The sequence below is a fragment of the Octopus bimaculoides genome, chromosome 14 (genome assembly GCF_001194135.2).
Source record: "Octopus bimaculoides isolate UCB-OBI-ISO-001 chromosome 14, ASM119413v2, whole genome shotgun sequence".
NCBI classification, from domain to species: domain Eukaryota; kingdom Metazoa; phylum Mollusca; class Cephalopoda; order Octopoda; family Octopodidae; genus Octopus; species Octopus bimaculoides.
In genome coordinates this window covers 489129-498942 of record NC_068994.1, presented here as the reverse complement: position 1 = coordinate 498942, position 9814 = coordinate 489129, and the positions used below count along the sequence as shown (strand labels likewise).

The 9814-nt window shown below is 37.2% G+C and overlaps 1 protein-coding gene across 1 annotated transcript in view; it reads right to left on the bottom strand.

Annotated features, from left to right (window-relative positions):
* The window catches only part of LOC106870470 (fibroblast growth factor receptor-like 1), a 127043-nt gene that overhangs the window by 102246 nt on the left and 14983 nt on the right, over window positions 1–9814 (bottom strand). The gene's annotated exons all lie outside the window — the stretch shown is intronic.

The following is a 9814-nucleotide window of genomic DNA, read 5'->3' as shown; positions in this document are numbered from 1 at the left end:
TATATATATATATATATATATATATATATATATATACACTCAAGCACACATACATACAAGCAAGCTAGCGATGCTCCACCGGCTCAGTTTAGCCGCTCAAACTTCCATGAGAAGAATTCTTTACATTAGGTTTCTGAGCCGGACCTCCTCGTCTCATCAACTGGAAATAGCAGCCAAATCTCCCCTCTATCACAGTGTGAAGTCTCAAAGAAAAACAAATTAGACAATATGGTGGTGGGTGTGGTAATGCGGAACCCCCCCCCCATCTTTAAATTGTTTCAGCTTCAATTGTTGCAGTCATGTATTAATATATATATACAATATAATATATATAAATATGTATACATTCAAGCATATCTATCTATCTATCTATCTATCTATCTATCTATCTATCTATCTATCTATCTATCTATCTATCTATCTATCTATCTATCTATCTATCTATCTATCTATCTATCTATCTATCTGTCTGTTTGTCTGTCTGTCTGTCTATTTATCTGCCTGCCTGTCTGTCTGACTGTCTATCTATACACATGTACATGTATATGTGTGCATGTTGTTTTTAGGTAACTGGATATGTGCCTGTAGAGTGTGTAGTAAGACACACACGTAGTGTGTGTGTGTATACGAGAGAGAGAGAGAGAGAGAGAGAGGAGGGTGGGAGAGAAAGAGAAAAAGAAACTTGTCACGGTAGCTTGCCAGATAAATAAATAGACTGACAGACACCTTGTTAAAAAGAACATAAATACACATAAACTCACTGATAGATAGTTGCATAAATAAACTGGCAGACTGAGAGACAGATCGATAGACAGGTAGAGAGACCGACAGACAGATAGATAGATAGACAGATAAACAAACAGATTGTCTTCTAGATAGACAGGCAAACGGATAGTTAATTAGACAAACACTATCCCCCCTCCCCAACAACCACAAAAACAAGCATCTTTTTCTGTCAATTAAAGAAAGGTACTCAATGCCGCAAAATTACTTGTCTTGTAAGAGTCACTTATTAAATAAATTAATACATACACATACGCACACAATCTCTCTCTCTCTCTCTCTCTCTCACACACACACACACATAATGGCACTCCGTCAGTTAGCACGACGAGAATTTCAGTTCATCCCATCAACAGAACAGTTTGCTTGTGAAATTAACGTACAACTGGTTGAGCACTCCACAGACAGGCATACTCTTGACGTAGTTCTCAGAGAGATTCAGCATGAAATGGAATGTAACATGGTTGATCCCACTGAAATACAGGGACTACTCATTTTTGTTAGCTGAGTGAACTGGGGCAACGTGAAATAAAGTGTCTTGCAATACGCCCCCAGGTATCGAACACACAGGCAAATACATACACGCACACACAGCCATACACACACAACACAAACACATACAGCCACACATCGCCTGTTTAACGCCTGTATTTCCGTGCTTGCATGTCTTAGAAACTGATTTTGAGTCAGGATTTGATAGTTTTTACTGCCAGACAGTAAAACTAATACTATTGGATAACTCACCAAACACTTCGGTAGATATTAAAAATTTATTAATTAGAAAAATAATTGACTGAATGTAATTAAGTCGATTAGTAAGCATTTGTTTATTTTTCTACAACTTAATTTGAACTCACTTCCGTTTGGTTTGTCTCCACTAATTGTGAGGATATCAATATTCCCGAGCGAAGCAAAGATTGTTTTATCTTTGGAAGATAATTCGTTCCTAAAATATAGGAAATTAGTCATGACACTTTTTGATGATGGAATAAATATGGATGGAGTCGGTTACGGCAGCGAAGACACACACACACACACACACAAACGCACGCGCGCTCACCCACCCACATAAGTAATCGCAGATACAGAAAGAATTATATATCGATCAATGTGGATATTTGGTGACGTGATGTCAGCCACTAATTCCTTGGCCTTATTCGACAGAGATTAAAAGATTTCATTTTCGTTTATGAAGTGCTGAAGCCACATCGAGTTGTGTGTGTGTGTGTGTGTGTGTGTGTGTGTGTGTGTGGAGGTGTGATGCTGCCAGGTGGAATAAGTTACCATTCTGTCCGTCCCATCAAGTTCATTGGTAGGAAGTGTTGGATGGTAAGAAATATTTGACGAGTGAATAAAATTATTGCCAGCACTTGTAGAGGTTGTCCATAGAAATACACAAAAGAGGTATTACATTGGATAAACGTGGAATACATATATATGGGGGATCGATTAGACATAGTGAGAAAGAGAGAGAGTGAGAGAGAAAGATGTACATATACATCACTCTCTCTACCTGTGTATCTATCTATCTATCTATCTATCTATCTATCTATCTATCTATCTATCTATCTATCTATCTATCTATCTATCCCTCTGTGTATACTCACTCATACAAACACTCACGAATGCGTATATAAACTTTATATACACAACTAAACTATCTCCTGCATACATACACACATATAGCAAGCATCCGTGGAAACAAATCTACTGAGACACACGCATGCATAAACCACACGCCGTCGGACTCACACACACACACACCGAGCGCAGTATATTTTATTACGATTAATCACAAAATATTCTCATAAATGAAATAAACGATTAGATGAATAAATTGATTACTGTGTATATGTATATAGTGTGTTTATGTCCGTGTATGCATGTATATGAATAAATATGTATGTGCATGTATGTATGTGTGCGTGTGTGTGTGTGTGTAATTGCTCACAGGTATAAAAAGTTCAAAAGTTAGCTTGAATACAAGATTTATATTAATATATACACATTAACGTGTATCTGTATGTATGTATATCTGCATGTGTGCATCTTGTGAGTCTGTACACACACACACACACACACAGATACCTGAAGTATAGTACATACACACCGACATATTTGTGTAGATAGATAATTGTGTTTGTCCGTGTATGTATGTGTATGTTTGCGCGTTATGTGAAACATTACTATAAAAATCTATTCATATGCACACACGCACGCACGCACACACACACACACACACACACACGCACGCACACACAGAGACAGAAATCTCAGGCGTATATAACCAGGATCACCCTCTCTCCTCACACAGGAGGTCAGTGAGTAACGGGTGGAGGCAATACGTGAATGGAAGGAGAGAGAGAGACGAGTTTTTAGGTGGGAGAGAGGACTACTGCCAGCCAAGACGACAGAGATTAGTTTGTCAAACAGTAAGTGGGGAGTCTCTTTCAGGTGAGCATCTTATCTCGACATACTTGAAGATGTCATTACAAACAAGATAACTCTAGGCTTTCAAGAAGAAACAAGGTGTACCTGCGAGTGTGTGTGTGTGTATTTGTGAGTGTATGGCTGGACGCGTACACACACATAAAATCTGGCGCACTTTAGCTTATCCCGAGGTTGATGACCCGTTCGTACAACACTGGATTTAGAAGTAAAATGTAGAACTCACAACTGAGCTCCGCTTTTGGTTGCGTGTCGCACTTTCCAGTGGCACCTTCATATCACACACACACACACACACACACACACATGAATAGTAACAGACGATGGATAATTGTTAGCTCACATGTACAACTCCTTGCTGTGGATGAGGATATACTTCATTGAGAAATTAACTTTGACCTTATCCATCTTGTTGAAGAATTCAAGTACAGTAAGCGTACTTTAATTGGCTATGAGAGTATCAAATAAATAGTAAAGTAAGGACTCAGATAGAATCGGGTACTTGGAAAGATATGCACCGGGTAGGGTGGGATAAACCTGTGGTACAGGCCTATGGTTGATAAGTATCAAGTGGGATATTCCAGTTGTTGTAATGAGCTGACAATTATCCATCGTCTGTTGTTATTCATTTAATTATAATACACCAAGTGGATTTACGACTTGCCAGACACACTAGAATATACCAACAACGTACAATTCAACGTAATGCGTGCTTTGGATCAACCCCTAGCTACTAAATACTCATAGGGTTGGTTTTCTCTGTGTACACAACCATAATATCCTATTTGATACTTGTCAGTTAGAGGCCGGAACCACAGGTTTATCCAACCCTACGTGGTGCATATCTTTTCAAGTATCTGATTTTATCTGAATCTTTATTTTACTATATATATATATATATATATATATATATATATATATATATATACACAATACTCTCTCGCTCACACACGCAGGCACACGCACTCACACAATTACGTACAGGTACACACAGTTACGTACAAGCACGCACAGTTATTCACACACACAGTTATTCACACACACAGTTATTCACACACACACACACACGTATTTGAGCACAAAATCCGTCAAAAATGTATTCGACTGTTGAATACATTGTGCTAACATCAATAATAATTTCTTGATTGCAGCCAACTTTATATAAAAACACTTGATTCCTTCAGTTTGCTTCGACCCTTGCAATCCTCAGTCGTTTATTATAAACGTTCTTCTGATTCCCAGTCATACTTTCGGCTACATAGCAACTGTCCATGTTTGAAGACAGATTGTAGCAGGAACAAACCCGATTTTATTAAAAATCTGATATGGAGATTAATTTATGGTCATTGCAAGTACGGGACAAACCATGAATTATTTCCCCTTCAGTAAGACTAATAAAGTTGTATCGCTTAAAGTTGAATCACTTCTTTTCTGGTTTTAGTTGCTGTGAGTCTGTATGTTCGACCATACAGTTCAACAGGGATAAGGCAACCAGACGGAAATCATTTAGGTGTTCAAGCCTTGGATCTAATTTTCTGAAGAATCATTTTCATGGAATTTCAGTTCATGGGAGGTGGGTGAGGTACCTGATAAAGTCTGTTCTTTCAAGAACTCAGCAGAGAAAATTATTGCCGATTCTTCATTAGAGTTTTCGCATTTATATATTGTGCTGGAAGATAGTATGAACGTTTCATAAATTATGAAGAGAGAAGCCTGGGGGATACAATTCGAATCTGAAGAAGGAATTTTTATGGACGATATCAATGTATCCAGGTTAGAGACAGGAAATTAAAAATCGTGAGCCGTTCACGCACGTAACATATCCGCCGCTATTCCTGCTGCTGCAGAGAGGCGAATAGTTTCCCTCTTTATCTCATGTAGCCCAATCGGAATATTATAGAAAGACGTATTACCAAATCTCCCTTGATCCATCAACTAAGAAGAAACTGTGATTAGCCATGTCATCGTTTATGACACTAAAAATACAATGAAATAACTTCATCGTTCATGTTCTTTGTTTTTGCTCCAACTTCCTCTGGTTTGAGTAATTGTTGTGATTCAGTGAAACAATGCACAACAATTCAACTCTCGGGAAAATCTAACGTTGAACACTTTACAGTCGGGCATTAGTAAGGTGTTTTCGATCTTTTTCCAGTAATTTTACTCTGCTTTCTAAAGTATCACCTCAGTTTATGTGTTATTCTACCCTCTTCAATCTGTTGATAAATTTCCATAGTAAGATAAAGAAGACAGTTTCGGAAGAGGAAGATCTAACCAAACATTTAACTCTTTCATTGTTCCTGTTTTGTTAAATGTCGCTATTCTCTTCCGCTTCTTTAGAAGTTACTCAGACAACTTCAGCCTCTGTTTGCAGAAACAACAAACCTAATGCCTCCATTCACATTCAAAAGTTATATTCTGAGACGGAAACGTTGTTCAGATTCTTTAGCACTGATAGTGAATAATCTTGGAATAGTTTTACGGGAACCACAAATTCTTGGTTTCCCCGTTGAACTATCTTATCAAAAACATAATTATATGGAATTAACGAAAAGAAACAAGTTTTGTCAAGACTCATTTTGTTAATTAGTGGAATCAGGCAATCAGGTGGGTATTTGGTGATTAGCCACGCGTCTAACGAAGATCCTTAATTTTCTTTTGTGGAGAAACAAAACTACTCGGAACCCTTTCCATATGAACTACCATCCGCACAACTGGAATTTGTCATCTATTTTATATTCCTTTAGAAATATTTAATTCCTTCAAGAACAATATTAAATATTTAAATATTATCAAACTTAATCGTGACAGTTTCACTGCGTGGCACGTTGGGCAGGCATCTTCTACTATAGCACTGGGCCGACCAGGATATGGTTGACAGAATTGATGACAAGAAATGGGTTCTCTATGAAAATGTCAAGCGCCGAAGACAGTGAGTAGGGAAAGGAGAAACACCGGTACCCCAGGTTAAAGAAGGTCTTCACCCACGTAAGGTGTTGTTATCTGTTTGGTGGGCTATGAAAGGTTTAGTCCACTTTGGACTTTTAACCCCAAACCAAACGATAACAAAGGAGATCTACTGCGAGCAGCTTGAGTGGCTTAAATTAGTGCTAGAAGAAAAATGACCATCTTTGGTTTCAAGTCGAAAAGATGTTCTTCCACCAGGATAATGCTCAGCCACATACAGTGAGGATGACATTCGAAAGGCTGGAGCAGTTTGAATGGGAAACGATGCCCCACCCACCATATTCGCCGGATATTACCCCATCTGATTGTCATTTATTCCACAGTCTTCAAAATCATTTGGACAGAAAAAATATGAATTCTGTAGACGAGGTCAGAACAGTACTGGAGGAGTATTTTTCGTCACAGACAACTGAATTTTGGAAGAGGGGCCTTGCAAGTCTACCAGATATACAGAAGAGCATTGTCGAAAATGCAGGAGAGTATATTTTAGATTAAAAAAGAACTTTGTTTATTATAATTTTGAAAAATAAAGGAAGTATGAAAAAACAGCATTAATTATGGAATGACCTGATATATATATATATATATATATATATATATATATATATATTTTTGTATATATGTATATATACATACACACACACACACACACATATATATATATATATATATTTATCCCTGAAAGTGAAGTGCTCGCTGTAAGAAACTTTAGTCAACTCAATTATTCCCAATATTCCCAGATATTTACTCCCCCTTCCATATAATCGATGTTTCTCACTATTTTCTTCGCACTCTTCTTCCTGCAATCAAGACGTCTTTATTGCATTTATTATTCTCCCAGAATGCATCGTCAATCCTGTATTTTTAAACTTTTCTTTAGTTCATTTCAGTTGACGGATTAAGTATATCCAACCCACTTACTTCTGCCTGACACATTAAACTTGTCTCCTTCGTCTGAGATACTCCTACTAAGTATGAGATAATCCTCGTTTCTCGATTTCATAGAATCGCAATATACCTGAACATGGCCAAAAGTATTATTTTACAGAAAACTGTTCAATAAACAATTGCAGCGTGGAAGGTGTTCAATAAATTTGTCAGTTTAATGTGAAAGCCTCTTGTCACAATATCTTATCCGTCTGGAGGGAGTTTGCCACGAAACAAAGATTATCACTTCATTTCATCCGAACAAAAGTTTCATGTCATAATGGGAAACAAATCTGGTTTCGGATGATTTCTCTTCAGAGCTCCATGGTGGTCCTGTCTGTCTCTCTCCCTCCCCCCTCTCTCTCTATTTATCTAGCTAGTTAGCGTAGTGGGAACATACTAGCTATCATGTTCCTTATAGATCTTTAATACGTTTCTGGTAAACTAACAGAACATCGTACTGGAGCTCTTTAGATGATCTGTATATCTTTGATTCCGTTAAACTTTGCGATGTCCTGGTTGCAGTCTCACATATTTTAAATTATTGATCTCAACTCGAACCTAGAACTCGATAACCCATTGCTGAGATCTTTCCTGCCATATATAAACGGGTCGGTTTTCTTTTCCGGCTGATTGTATTGTAACACAGCAATATCGGTGCATCTCTTGCTGTTAATCATTTCAAGATTAATGGTTAATCTTGACTGCCATCTTGGTACTCCATACGGATAGAATAATGTTAAAGTCAAATGGGTCGAGATTAGGGGGTCATTATATTGAATTTGAAGGGAAGAGGAAACACTAATGTCATATTCACAACAAAGGGTTCACTGTCATTATTCCTTAAAACTCCGTTTACACATCCTCCTCGACTCCAACCGAAGTTATAATGTCTAACGCCACTGATTCTGTCCTCTTTAATGCCATACTGACTAATGACTATTGACTAATGACTATTGACTAATGACTGGTGACATACGATTATCATTGTTCTGTCGTTTTTTGAATTTCTCCCATACAAAAACATTATTTGTCCTGAGTATGTGACTTTTATCTTTTATTTGTTTCAGTCATTAGACTTCGGCCACGCTGGAGCACCGCCGAACAAATCGACCACAGGACTTATTTATTTAAAACCTGCTACTCAATTCTATCGGTTTATTTTTCCGAACCACTAAGTTAGAGGAGGTAAAAGAAACAACACCGGTTGTCAAGCGGTTGTAGGGCATAAACACAAATACAGATTCCCCCACCATACACGTGCAAGATTTCTTTTATTTTCTTTAATAGATTTTCATTTCTTTGTCTTCTGTTCATACCATTTTCTTCATTTTCATCGTCGATAATATTTGTAGATCTTTTTCTAACAATTAATATTCTTTCCTGCCATTCTTTGACATTCTGTAGTCTTTGACTTATTCGGTTTTATTCCTTCTTGAGTCTTGTCTTGTCTTCATTCTTTATTCCTTCACTTTTAGTCTTTCTAACCAGGAATCTTGCTTCTCTTGTGCTTTGCACTCCGCTACATTTTCTCTAATTTACGCCAAACACTATTATCCTATTATAAGCATAATCTTCGGACAGATGAGAAGTTTTCTACACCTGTTTCACGTACAATTACCCGTTGTACTCCTGTTTTCTTTACAACTACTTCTTCTATACCTAAAAGTTATTTCTTAACTATTGTTTCCTGCGCCAATCGTCGCCATCTTGCACCAGAAACTTCCATGCGAAGACTATCACTTCCGAAATAGCACCTATCAAAAAAAGGTTTCAACTTGCCCGTTGTTTTAAATTGAATTAACGAATTCTTTTGTCTCCAACGGCAACCACAGATTTCAAGGCAAACGACTCTAAATCGGGGTTATAAATTCTCCAGAGATTCGCATAAACCGATGTTATACCCTTGATATTGCGGCAGCGTAACAGAACCAATAACATACAAACACTTGTCTATAAAAGAGATAAACAGAGCTAAATTAATGATGGAAACAGGTTGATTAATTAATCTACTCATAGATGCAGAAGACGGGGGATTAAATATTAAAAAGTCAGTGGGATTAACAGTGGGGTCACATTCTACCAGACGGTGATAACTAGAGCATCATCATTAACAACAACAACAACACTGTTAATATAAGCATACTGTAGGCTAAGGGTTCGACACATCGAATAGCTTATTGTACCCAACATTTTGAAACTTGTCGGTGGAACGCACAGGATCCAACGTTCTTGAGAATTACTTCACAGATAGTTCCTTTCATGTTAAATACAAAAGCAATAAACATTTTTGGAAGAAATTAATTAAGAAGATCGAGTGATGGGTGGAATTTATATATATATATATATATATATATATATATAAATGAGAATATGTGTCTGTCTGTCTGTGTGAATCCCTAAAACTCGAGAACTACGCAACCAATTTCATTCAAATTTTACAGATGCCTTACTTAGGGTTCCAGTTGTGTTTTAGTCAAAAAAATTTTTAACTTCTTGCAGAGTTCGAGCCCACGGCAACATAATATCTCCTCCACTATTTAAGTATTACGTGTCAAAAGTGAAACAAAAACACTCATGTCAAATACTTTCACTTTAAAAATGAAACTATTCTACTAACTGAAACAATCACATTTCGATACTGTAATGACAGATACTTTCAGAGAGAGAGAGAAAGAGAGAAAGAGAG